Below are 12511 nucleotides of genomic sequence, written 5' to 3'. Positions count from 1 at the left end.
GCGAAAGGGACCGGGTGCAGCTCCGGGCTACGCTGGCCTGGGCTCGGCGAGGAGCCGCCGGGGGGATCTTTGCTCTCCAGAGGCGAACTAAGCACCCCCGCCCCCACTCCCGCCCCTTCCCCGGTGCGAGGTGACCGGCCCTTTTCGGGTGTCTGGTGAACGGCTTGCACGGGAGGAAGTCGAGTTTTTTGTTCCTTTTCCGTTGGCACTTGGGGAATACCTGGAAGTGGCCGGCTTTTTCTCTAACTTATTATGACTTTTCCTCCTTTGCCCCAAGTCCCCGCCCCAGCCACCCCGCCCCCACAGCCTTAGCCGCACCCCCGGGGCTTCGGCGTGCTTTACTTTCCCAGGCACAAAAGCCAGGGCTCGATTTTGAAGGGGTTGGCGGTCCATCCGAAGAAAGACGACCAAGTTCTACTGCAAGGCTTCCTCGTTTCCACACTGGAATACGCCTGCGTAGGTGGACGGACTGGTCCTCTTCTGGTTGGGTTGGTTTTTAATGACTGAAAGTGCAGCCAAGTCGGAATGATAACCAGGACCGCGCTCATTTAACTATCTACCCCGCGTGACCAGCCTGAGGGGCGTGTAGCTCAGGCCCGTCGGAACCGGCGTCCAGAACCGAAAAGGAGCCCCTGGCCCCGTGCTGGGCTTGTTCAAAAGTATAATTAAAAACCAACAACATATTTAAAAGGACAGCCTTGACCAAAGATTTTGTTTTTCACATAGTCCAAAATGATACCACCTTTGCCCCCTACCTAAGAAGACACTTGATCTGCAAATAAATTTCCTCGCTCAGTCTTAGGGTTTAAGAAGCACGTCTACCCCACCTTGTTTTGGGAACACCTATGAAGAACCATTTACTTAAGCTGAGTGTGTGTCTGGGTGGAGCTACCTAACTGGGCCACCGCCTAATTGGCCACTTAAACTTAAGCAGGATGATAGCCCTAGTACTTTAGAATTGCTATAATTATTTTCCATGGCTCAATATTTGTAAAAAAAGAAAGAAAGAAATCAATGTGGTTTTTTTTGTAAAGAGCTTAAAAAATCTTACTGAATTCAAATGCTTGAGTGAGTGGTACCCTGGGAAAGTTAACTTTCCCTTAGTGAACTTATTTTTCAACGCGGTGCTCAGTTCGGCCCCATTGCTGATGAAGGAGGAGGATGTTGAGCAAGAGCGTGGTTTCCAGAATCGTGTAGCGTGTCTATGGGAGGGCAGGTGGGACTTACCTGTGGATGGCTTCCCTGCCAGCCGCACAGATGGCCATGTTGTGGGCCGCCTGGAGACTATCTGTGCATCAGATACGGTTGCCGAGGCCCCGATTCCCTGACAGAAAAGTTGAAACAGCTGGCTGTCCTGAAATAGGAGATTTGCCGTGGCTTCATCTACTGGATCTAGAGTATTCTGGCAAAAATTCAACAAATCATTTCTTTGCTGGCTTGAAACATTGCATTTGTTCACTAGGTGGGTGAGGTTGCCTTAGAACCGAGATCAGCCTCTCAAATAGGAAGAAACCTCCGTTATGACGTTTTAATGTTTATATAAGACCCTCCGAGCCAAATGAGGCTTCACATCTTTCTGGGTCTGCCCAGCTGCATCCCCCAGCTGCTCAGAACAGGAAGAGCCAGGGCATTGCCTTCCGAGGGTGTGGCTGAGGGTGAGCGTGGAGAATATAATTCATCAGCCTCTTGGCGGGGCTGTAAGGAGGGCACCTGTGCTGTGGTGTGTGTGTGTGTGTGTGTGTGTGTGTGTGTGTCCATGGCCTTTTAGGAAGTCTGGCAGGTCTCCATTAGGAAGGCTGTCCACCAAGACTCACGCAGTTGTGACTCATGAGGAAGACTGCCATTTTCTGATGTATGAACACAATATATAGTTTATATTTACCTGATACCTTCCTTCTGAAAACTCACTTTGGGACACTTTTCTCCATCTTTGGAAAACCGAGAATACTACTCCTAGGCAACAGAAATTTTTAGCAGACTTGAAGAACTGAGGGGGAAAAATCTGATGTCTTTATAATTTTGTGTACATTAGTTAGGGTATGACAATCTCTTTTGACTTTACTTAAAGTCAGGTTTAAAATTTTAAATTTAGCCCGGCTGGTGTGGCTCAGTAGTTGAGCATCGCCTATGAACCAGGAGGCCACGGTTCAATTTACATCACCAGTGTAGGACATGCAGGAGGCAGCCAATCTGTGATTCTCTCTCATCACTGATGTTTCTATCCCTTTCTCCCTCTCCTTTCCCCTCTCTGAAATCAATTTAAAAAAACATATTAAATTTTTAAATTTAACTTACAGCTTCCTTCCTAGAATCTTGCTTTATCATCATCCACAAAGGAAGCTCTGCTTTTGTGGCCATGACCAGTATGGCCTGCTGAGGACTGGAGCCCGTGTCTATAACTCTGCTGTATACTTTGGACCTAGGAATGATGATTCATAGGTCTTCTGTGACTTAGGTAGACTGAAATATTTGAGTAATCGGTATTGGCCATCTCCTCAGAATATGTTCAGGATATGTTTCCTTGTCCTTACTTGCATGTTACTTGTGAGTAAACTGCAGATGTTACACACAGGAATAGACCTATGAAAACAGAAATCTGATGGATAGCTGACTACAAGGTAGGTAAGTTCCTTTGGGCCTTGAAGGCATGACATGTATTTAGAAAGTCTGGAATCCATTTCAAATATGTGTTTTTGGGAATGTAACCTGGCCCATCCCCACTGATTAGTTTATCAGATTGCTAAGTAGTTTCCTGGCCAAAACAACACAATATGACAAAACACAACCAGGCAGAAATGGGATAAAGTGCCTGGCTGGTGTTGCTAAGTGGGTAGAGCATGAGCCTGTGCACCTCAGGGTCCTGGGTTCAATTCCCACCGTACCAGGTTCGATCCCCCGCCCCATTTGGGGCACGTGTGGGAGACAACGAATTGATGTATCTCTCAGATTGATGTCTCTCTCTCTTCCTTCCTCTTACTTTTCCTCCCTTTCAATTGAAAAAATATCCTCTGGTGAGGATTAACAACAACAATAACAAAACAAAGACCCAAAAGAAATGGGATAAAGTGCAGAAAAGATTTTTTTTTAAATATATTTTATTGAGTTTTTACAGAGAGGAAAGGAGAGAGATAGAGAGTCAGAAACATAGATGAGAGAGAAACATCGACCAGCTGCCTCCTGCACACTCCCTACTGGGGATGTGCCCGCAACCAAGGTACATGCCCTTGACCGGAATCGAACCTGGGCCCTTTCAGTCCGCAGGCCGACGCTCTATCCACTGAGCCAAACCGGCTTCGGCCAGAAAAGATTTGACGGAGGCAAGGAGGGAGAGGGAGGAAAAAGTGGAGGAAGCAGACATTTGCAGAAGCTGAAAGCCACCGTTTTGCCCAGGATTTCAGCTGTCAGTGGTTGCAAACTCAGCTGTCTATAGAGGCCAGCATAGTTTCTGATGGAGTGAGGTTGGCCTCCTGAGAGAGGAAATATGGAACATATACCCATCTAAAGAGACAGCATTACTTGATCCTAGGCCATAGTTACATCAACCATATTACCAAATCATCTTTTTTTTTTTTTTTTTAGAGAAGCTGGAAATCCAGATTTTAATGCCAGAAGGCGCATTTTTTAAGTGTTCAGATCATCACTGAGAGGCCAGACAAACACCTGCAGGCCAGCTCTTTGCAGCCATTCGGAAAATCTCAAAGTGGTGGCCTGTGAACCACAGCGCTTCCTTCCTGTCACTCACCGGTTAGCGGGAACGTCTAAACTTTAGCCACATGCTCAGAAATGGTGTTAGATTTTTATTGATAAAGTCACACCTTCCCACTGAGTTTCCATTGAGAACAAGCTAGTGCCTGGGCCTATGGAATCTCTTAGCTATGACATGGGAAATCAGCATCCAGCTGCTACTATTCAGAGCCATCTAAACACCAGTGAGATAGTTGTGAGTGGTGGCTATAAATTGAACTTCTCTTTCTTAACCCATCAATTCCCTCCTCAGTGACAATCTACCCCCTATATTGTATGATGCACCTCTTTTATTAGTTCTTTCCCAGTTGATTCTCATGAATTCAAGGTCTGTTTCAGGGGTCTATTCTTGGGAATAGATAATGAGCATTTTGGTAAATACGACTTTTTGCTCCTTAGTGTTAATGTCATGAACTCATGTGAGACTAAATGAAAGAGAACATGGAGTGCTTTTCATTTCCTGAGGGGGCTTGAGTCTTATTATTTAGTAGGAACGTATGAAGGCTCTTTTCATCAGCTTCAAAAAGCAGAAATATTTTGAAACCTCTACACAAGTGCAAGGTATTATGAACTTCATAATGGAATATATAGAATTACATGCAGTTGTGATTTTCCACGTTTGAGCCATCTACTATTTTGTTTTCACAAAGATGCCTGTTTTTATTAATATGTGGTTAAAATGAGTTTCTCCTTGGTGAGTTTTTAATTTTTTTTTAACCTTGCTGAGACTTGATATTTACAGAGCAAATTAGGGGTAAAAGGTTAAATGCCAACGGTATTAAAAATAAACATCTTGGCCTTATAAGCACATTCTGTAATAATGGTAAACAAATTATGTTTTGAGTTTCAACTTCAGAATTTGTTTTGGCAGAGACAAAAGGTTTTGGGGCATCCTAGCAAAGGTGTTTTTTTTGTTGTTGCTTTTTTTTTTTTTTTTACGTATCTTTAGGACAGCTACACTTGAGGAGAGAAGTAGAACTCTAAGAATCTCCCCTAAATAGTGACATTGGCTTTGGCTAACCGGGGACCTTACACTGTACATCCATCAGCCCTCCTTCTAAGTTGCCAACCTGGGAACAATGTCATTAACATTGTTCAAAGCACTTTAGAATGGCCTTTTTTTTTTTTTTTTAACTTCCTTTGTGACCTAAAATGTTTGTATCCACCCTGATCATCATCGTACTCACCAGAATTAGCACCAGGTTCCTCTGAGCTGTTTCCAGAAGTTACATTCTGCCTCAACAGAGGAAAAATGGGCCCTACTGAAGACATGCAATATCGTGTAGAACAGGCTGTGGAGGCCAGAGAGGAGGTGACAGCCAGAGAGGAGGTGGCTCTTTCCAGGATCAAGTACAAGAACTGCTCTGAAGGGACCACACTCTCTTGTGTGTTCTGAGTTCTGATGTGCTTGTTAAAAATTCATTCACAGGACTTTATGATCATATGCTACATTGTAGAAAGTGAAACACACACTCCATTGTAGAAAGCCCAGAAGCAAGCTTAAGAATTCTGTCCTAAATCTTTTGCTTGACTTCACGGAGATCTAGAAGAGTTAGATGACTTCTCAAGTCTCAGAGCTAGGTTTTGGCTGAGCTGGTGCCAGAATCCATTTTTTTTGTTGGCAATCGAAGAAGGCTTTGCCCCCAAACCATGATGGTGGGTTAGAGTCTATTTCCGTCGAGTCTAAACATGACCAGGTAATGTTCTTTCTGGGATTTTATTTATTTATTTATTTAAAAATACATTTCATTGATTTTTCACAGAGAGGAAGGGAGAGGAATAGAGAGTTAGAAACATCAATGAGAGAGAAACATCGATCAGTTGCCTCCTGCACCCCACCCCCACCCCCCACTGGGGATGTGCTTGCAACCAAGGTACATGCCCTTGAACGGACTCGAACCTGGGACCCTTCAGTCCGCAGGCCAACGCTCCATCCACTAAGCCAAACCGGTCAGGGCCTTCCTGGGATTTTAAAAATGCCTGCTTGGAGATGGAAGATTGCTACCTATTTTTGATTCATTACTATATTAACATTAAAAGATTATAAGAAGTAAATCAGAATAATTCACCCATAATAACACTACCCTAATGGTATTATCTTCATGTCTTTGGGTTTCCTTCTAGTCTATCCAAAACACATCATTTTATGTAGTTATAATTATGGGACAACTAAACAATTTGTGCTCTGTATTTCCCCATTTATTTTTTAAATCCTTTTCCTTGGTAAGCGTATTTTTATCATTTTGGTGGCGGTATAATAATCCCATGTTGCCCGATTACCCAGTCTGAGTCATAACTGTACAGAGACCTCTCCTGTTGGGACAGTATTATTGTGTGATGCTGGGCGTTGGGAAGAGTGCCTCCTGCTCCCACTAGAACTGCTCTGGTCTGTAATGTGCTGCTCCTGTCAGTCCTCAGACCTGGAGCCAGACAGGCAGGCTTGGGGTGCACTACACACTCCCAAGTCCTGGCCCAGAGGTGGGAACTGTTGGTATTGCCCTTCGATTATGGTGTTGGCATGCAAATGTGACACCAGTGGGTGTGCAAGCCTCTGGCTCCAGCTTGGCATATACGAGTAGTCTTGTCAGAGAACGCAAGTGGTTGGAGGTGGAGAGCTTTGATCCCTAAAGTAGAGAAGACAGAGCAGCTGCACAGGAGGTTAGCATACATGCTTGACATGTACTAGTAAGCATTCTTACCAAATATGATGACACCACTGGGAATCCAAGATGACTTAAGTACTGCCTCTGCTTATGACGCGCTCACAGTCTAGTGGGGAAATGATAACAGAAGGTTTTCATAGAAGTGATTTCATTTCATTCTTACACCAAGGATGGTTTTTGTTGCCATTTTATAGGTTATAAAAACAAAAACAAAGTGTGGCCAGTTAAGAGAATTGCTCTGGGCCATACAACTTGTATATAATAAACCAAGCTAACTTTATGCTCTTTCAAAAGCAATTAGTTATTTCTAAAGTTGAAATTTCTGAATCCAAGTATCTGTATAACACTTCATCATTTCATATACTCCCACGGGAAGGCAAGCTTGATTTAAAAAATCATCTATTTTAGCTCATTTTACTTACTAATACCAGGGTGGAATAATTTAGACCTAAGAACATAGTCTATTATGACTAATAATGGTCCAGATTTTAATTTCTTTGTTTTGGACCTTCGAATATCAGTTTTGGGGCTAGATGACATCACACTGGAAACAAGCATGAAAGCAGAAGTCATGCTAGAAAGATTTTTTTTTTATCTCAATTAGATTTAAAAGATAGAAAATAAGGGAAATGAAATAACCACAAGAAATTCAGTTCTTTAGTCCATACATACATGACAGAAAACAAATAGGATGTCATATCATTAGTATCTTAGTAATTTAATTGGTGTGACCAGCATTTGATGTTGACAGCAACTTAGCATAGTATTACCTGGTAACAGTGATGGGTAGAACCCAAATTTAACATGGGTCATCATGTTTCGGGCAGTATCATTGTCTGACTCTAAGGAATTTTCAACAACAACAAAAAATGTTTGTTTTTTTGTGTCCCCAAGGAGATGCAGACCTCTGTAATGGGAAATTTTGGATTTGAATGTAATAATAGCATTGATTGAGCTGTCCTAGGGTGTAAGTAAAGAGAGCTTCCTCCAAGACTTGGGAATGTGCTAATGCAGAAATATCTCTGCAAAGTGATACAATCAGATTGTCAGAGTCCTGAGGTCCTCTGAAGCCGTGCTGGGAGCTATTGACCTGACCTGTTCCTTGACAACGTTTGCAATCGCAAAAACAAACAACAAGGAACAATCTAAATGCCCACCAGTAGAGAAATGCATAAAGATGAGATTTATTGATAATAGAGTATGGATCTCACAAAAGGAGTGGTTGGTGAGAAGCGAGTTATAGAAAGATACATATAATATAAAACCATTTCAGAAAAAATTTAGGGGAAGGGGTCGGGAAACTGGGTGAAAAAGGTGAAGGGGTTAAGAAGTACAGATTAGTAGTTACAAAAAAAGTCACGGGGGTGTGAAGTGCAGCATAGTGAATGTAGTGAATAATACTGTAATCACTATGCTGTACCTGAAGCTAATACAAAATAATATTGAATGTAAACTGTAACTGAAAAAAAATGGAAATAAAAGACTAAGAACAACTTAAAAACACAAAAGAAGACTGTATATATTTATTGTTTGGGGATATATATGTATATACATATATATTTATGTATATATTCTTTTCAAAATATAAATCAGTGGACTAGAAAGATGCCCAGTTCAAGCTGCTGAAGGGGGCAGGCGGAAAGCAAGAGGACCAGTTGGTGGACTAACTTTAATGTTATCAGTAATGTTTAAATTGCTTTATATATAAAAATCCCAAAGCACCGGTGATAAAATAGGATCATCAATTCTGGGCAGTGTGAACATAGACATTTACGATATTCTCCATAGTTTTAACATCTTTTTCCAATTAAGAAAAAAATACAGCTAGGGGACTGTCTAGGGCGGGGAAAAAAATGGACACATATGTAATACCCTTTGTAATAAAAAATAAAATTTGAAAAAAAAAAAAAGAAAAAAGAAAAAAATACACATAAACTTACAATTCTTCATATAATTTTAGGAGGTTCATAAACTTCCAAAGCCCATGCAAAATTCTTCCAAAAGTAGCAAATATTGTCTTGAGATGAATATTAGGGAATATGTTTAATTTTGGATCTATGTCACATTGTATTGGGAGTTGAGAATAATCAAACCAATAGTTAAGTTCCATTGAGTGTTACATAAAGTGTTGTTAGTGATTACTCCCCAGGAGGCTCAGTACATCTTAGCATCTTTTAGTCATCTTTTCTTACCCTGTTGTGTCTGTTAGTTTTTGGTATAACAATGCAAACTGGGCAACTTAACTAATACATATTTATTATTTCTTATGATTTTGTGCATCAGCTGGACAGTTCTGGGCTGGACTGACTCATCAGATCCCTATGGTCACTGGTGACTTGGCTGGGAATGGAGGATCTAGGATGACTTCACTCACATGTCTGATAGTTGGTGCAGTTTCAGTTGGCACAATAGAGATGACTTGGCCATGTATCTCCTGTTACAATAGGCTAGTCCTGGTTTGTTTACTTAGCAGTGGTCACAGGGTTCCCAGGCATAGCTAAAGAGAAAGCAAATGCCAGTGCACACGAATCTTTTAAACCTCTGCTTGCTCTTGTCCCATTGGCCATAGCAAATCACACAGGAGAGGACTACCTGGGGCTCAGATACAGGTCTCCACCCACAGCTGTCTCTTTCAGTTTGCCTTAATTGGGTGAATACATTGAGGCCGGAATAGGTAGATTCAGTGGCAGCACCAGTTTTTCCGGGCTGACCCTCTGAACCCCTGTGTATAACGGAAGCCCCCATGGACCCTGATATGTCCACTGCTGTTTTCCCAAAGAATGAGAAATTGGAACTGCAGGTTTTTTTAAAATTACAAAATAGAGACTCAGTATGATTTTTATTTTATTTTTTTAAGTTTATTTTTTATTGTTGACTCATTATGATTTTTAAATTGCTGTTTTTGTTAGGAAAACGGTAAAAGCAGAAGCAAACAAAAAGAAGAAAATTCATTTCTATCTGTTAATGAGAGCTTTGTGAAAATAACAAACATTTTATAATGAAGTTCAAACTGGGAGAGCAGTGAATCATGCCCAACAAGACTGGACTAGATGGCCTGTTGGACATAAGGGTGGAATAATACTGCTGGAACAGGTGGGGACAATACTGCTTGTTGCCCAATTCCGCCTTTTCAGCCAACATTGAGCTGTTTATGTGGAGAAAGACATTCTTCTCACACAAAAATACTCTTTTTTGTCTTGATTGAAAGTCATCTCTTTTGGACTGTAAGATGGTTGGTTCTTAAAATAACACTGTGTCAATTCCATATTCTGTGCTATCTGTGGGCTTCTCAACAAAATGTAAATTGAATAGGATTAAATTAGTTTTGTGTTCAGGTCTCAAAAAATCCATTAACTATGGATATTTCAGTTTGACTTTCTCCTCACTTTCTAAATGAAAAAAAAAAGAAAAAAAGAAAGACTAACGTTCGACAAATGGGAGGAAAACTCATCCCCCAACTTTGACAATTGAAAACTCATGGCCAATCTTATTTTCTCCATTTTGTTATGTGGTGCATCACATTGATTGATTTGTGGATGTTGAGCCATCCTTGCATACCTGGAATAAATCCCACTTGATTATGGTTTATGATCCTTTTAATGTCTTATTGAATTCAGTTTGCTAGTGTTTTGTTGAGAATTTTTGCATCTATGTTTATCAGGAATGTTGGCCTGTGATTTTCTTATAGTGTCCTTGTCTGGTTTTGGTGTCAAGGTAATGCTGGCCTTGTAAAATGAGTTTGGAAGTGCTCCCTCCTCTTTTGTTTTTTGGAAGGGTCTGAGAAAGATTGGCATTACTCCTTTAAATATTTGGTAGAAAATTCACCATTGGAGCCGTCTGTTTCTGGACTTTATTGGGAGGTTTTTGACTAGTTACTTAATCTCCTTACTAGTAATCAGTCTGTTCATATTTTCTATTTCTTTATGATCCAGTCATGGTAGGTTGCATATTTCCAGAAATTTATCCATTTCTTCTGGGTTGTCTAATTTGTTGGCATATAATCGTTCCAATCTTGTTTTCTCTCTTCTCACCTTCCCTTGGTTTATTTCGAAGCAAATCCTAGATATCATATCATTTCATCCTATGTCTGTATTACATTGGCTTTTAAATAAAGCAAAACTCAGCTCTTGGCTGTAACTACTCTTTGGGCAGGAAAAAGGGGTGTGTCTTGGTGAATCAAAGCAAGTAGCTTCCCTTTGACTTTTAACAGTAAAGGCTTTGTTTTACAGAATAATGTAGATATCTTTAGTTACTGGGTGGACTTAAAGCTTGGTCCATTCTCATCCACAGGAGTCTCTGGCACTGATATCTTAACATCTGTTGTCTTGGTGTGTGGGACAGGGATGGTTCCCGCCCCTACAGTCCCAGCTCTACTCAGGCACTGCCTTTAGGAATGATAGATAGAACCAGTTCGTGGTTATTGATCTCTTCATTTCTTCTCATGCCTACCTGTATCATGGTGATAGCTATCCAAATAATACTTACAGCGGGGCCTTGACTTAGGAGTTTAATTCGTTTGGAGACTGAGCTCATTAAGGAGCTCGTTAAGGAGCTCGTTAACTCAAATTACTCTATCAACTCAATGCAAAAAATCAGTCGAGAGATAGCTGGTATCTCAAAAAACTTGTTAGTCGGGACACTCGAAAGTCAATGCCCCACTGTATTTCTTTCAGTCAGCGATCAGTACCTTGAACACAGAATGTCAAGATGAGGAGTACCCCAGAGATTACTTGGGCGTTTCTATGAAATTGTAAACGGAAGCTCGTGTCTGTTTCATGTGTGCATTTTTTCCTGGGAGGAAGATTCAGAAATCCCCAGTGTGGTCCGTGGCCTCCCCAAATGACTCTCAAAGGTCCAGAGAATCCAGCCTAACCAAGCTCACCTGGAACGTTAATAGAAGAGGTGACCCTAGAATACAAGTCTCTTGACCCACAGTCCAGGGATCTTGGTCCTTAATCTGCTTTTGCTGGAAATATTTGACAATCAAACACAATAAGGTATTAGAGAGAGGGGAGGTTGAAAGCAGTAAGTTAAAATCATTTTTTGTAAGACTCCCAGAGACACTAACCCAATATAAGTTACCATGGGGTAATGATAGGTATTATTTGTTGACAACTAACTCGATTTTTCAGAATAATAATAATGAAGCATAAAAACAGAGTCACAGCATTGGTCTTAGATTTATTACATTTTTATATTCTCTTCTGATGACAAAGAGGAATACATCTAATACAGACTTCAAATGTAAATCAAGGGCATAAGGTTTTAACTTTTTAAATAATTGAAATCTCATTTCCCTGGTGAGGACTTATTGTTATTTAAGTGTAAAATTAGTATTTACTAATTGAAGACACAATAAAACATTGCTGGGTGCTGGAGCAGATTTCTATGCTCTGTTTATATTACCCAGGACTAGGGCTTGGGATGTAGAATAAATATGGAACTGGGATAGTTTCTTCATTTTATATTCCATCCTCTAGCTCTTTCTCTCCCCTGCTCCAAGCCCCAACTACATCCTCCATCTATCTAGCATTCTGTTCTTTCCCACAGGGCTCATGTCCTTCTAGAATAGTGGTTCTCAACCTTGGCTGCACATTAGAATCACCTGGGAGTCTTTTTAAAATCCTGATGATTTCTGGGCCTGATCAGGATTTTAAAAAGATTCCCAGGTGATTCTAATGTGCAGCCAAGGTTGAGAACCACTGTGCTAGAAGCAGGAGGGGTAAGTGGGAGGATGGGGGAACGCAGGAAAAATAGTTTGCACCTGTTCTGAATTGAGGCTGTAGAAGTAAGGCTGCCAAGAGAAGGCGAGTCCTCTTTCTCCTCCGAAGAACCCTGCTGAGCACCTCTCCCGTGAGTTTGGGGTGGCTGTGTGTCACCTGTTATCTGTTCTACAGAGTAAGGCACTGTTTGTTTCTAGAGGCTATGAACCAAAGTCTTCAGTTTTTGCACCAGTTGTATTTCAGTGTCAGTTGGCAAAGTTGTGCTTTATATACTCTAGATATAAAACGTAGTGAATTGCAAGATTCACCACCCGCTATTCCTGTGCATTCCATCTCTGCAATGTGGCTTCAATCTACCCTTTTGCTTTTCTCTCACCTAGA

General features: G+C 41.1%; 1 protein-coding gene across 1 annotated transcript in view; it reads left to right on the top strand.

Annotated features, from left to right (window-relative positions):
* MYO1E (myosin IE) overlaps positions 1–12511 on the top strand; it is a 180022-nt gene that overhangs the window by 795 nt on the left and 166716 nt on the right. The gene's annotated exons all lie outside the window — the stretch shown is intronic.

This window comes from Myotis davidii, unplaced genomic scaffold (assembly GCF_000327345.1).
Source record: "Myotis davidii unplaced genomic scaffold, ASM32734v1 scaffold1275, whole genome shotgun sequence".
Lineage (NCBI taxonomy): Eukaryota > Metazoa > Chordata > Mammalia > Chiroptera > Vespertilionidae > Myotis > Myotis davidii.
Note: the sequence above shows the minus strand (reverse complement) of the source record. Positions and strands in the feature narration are given on the sequence as shown.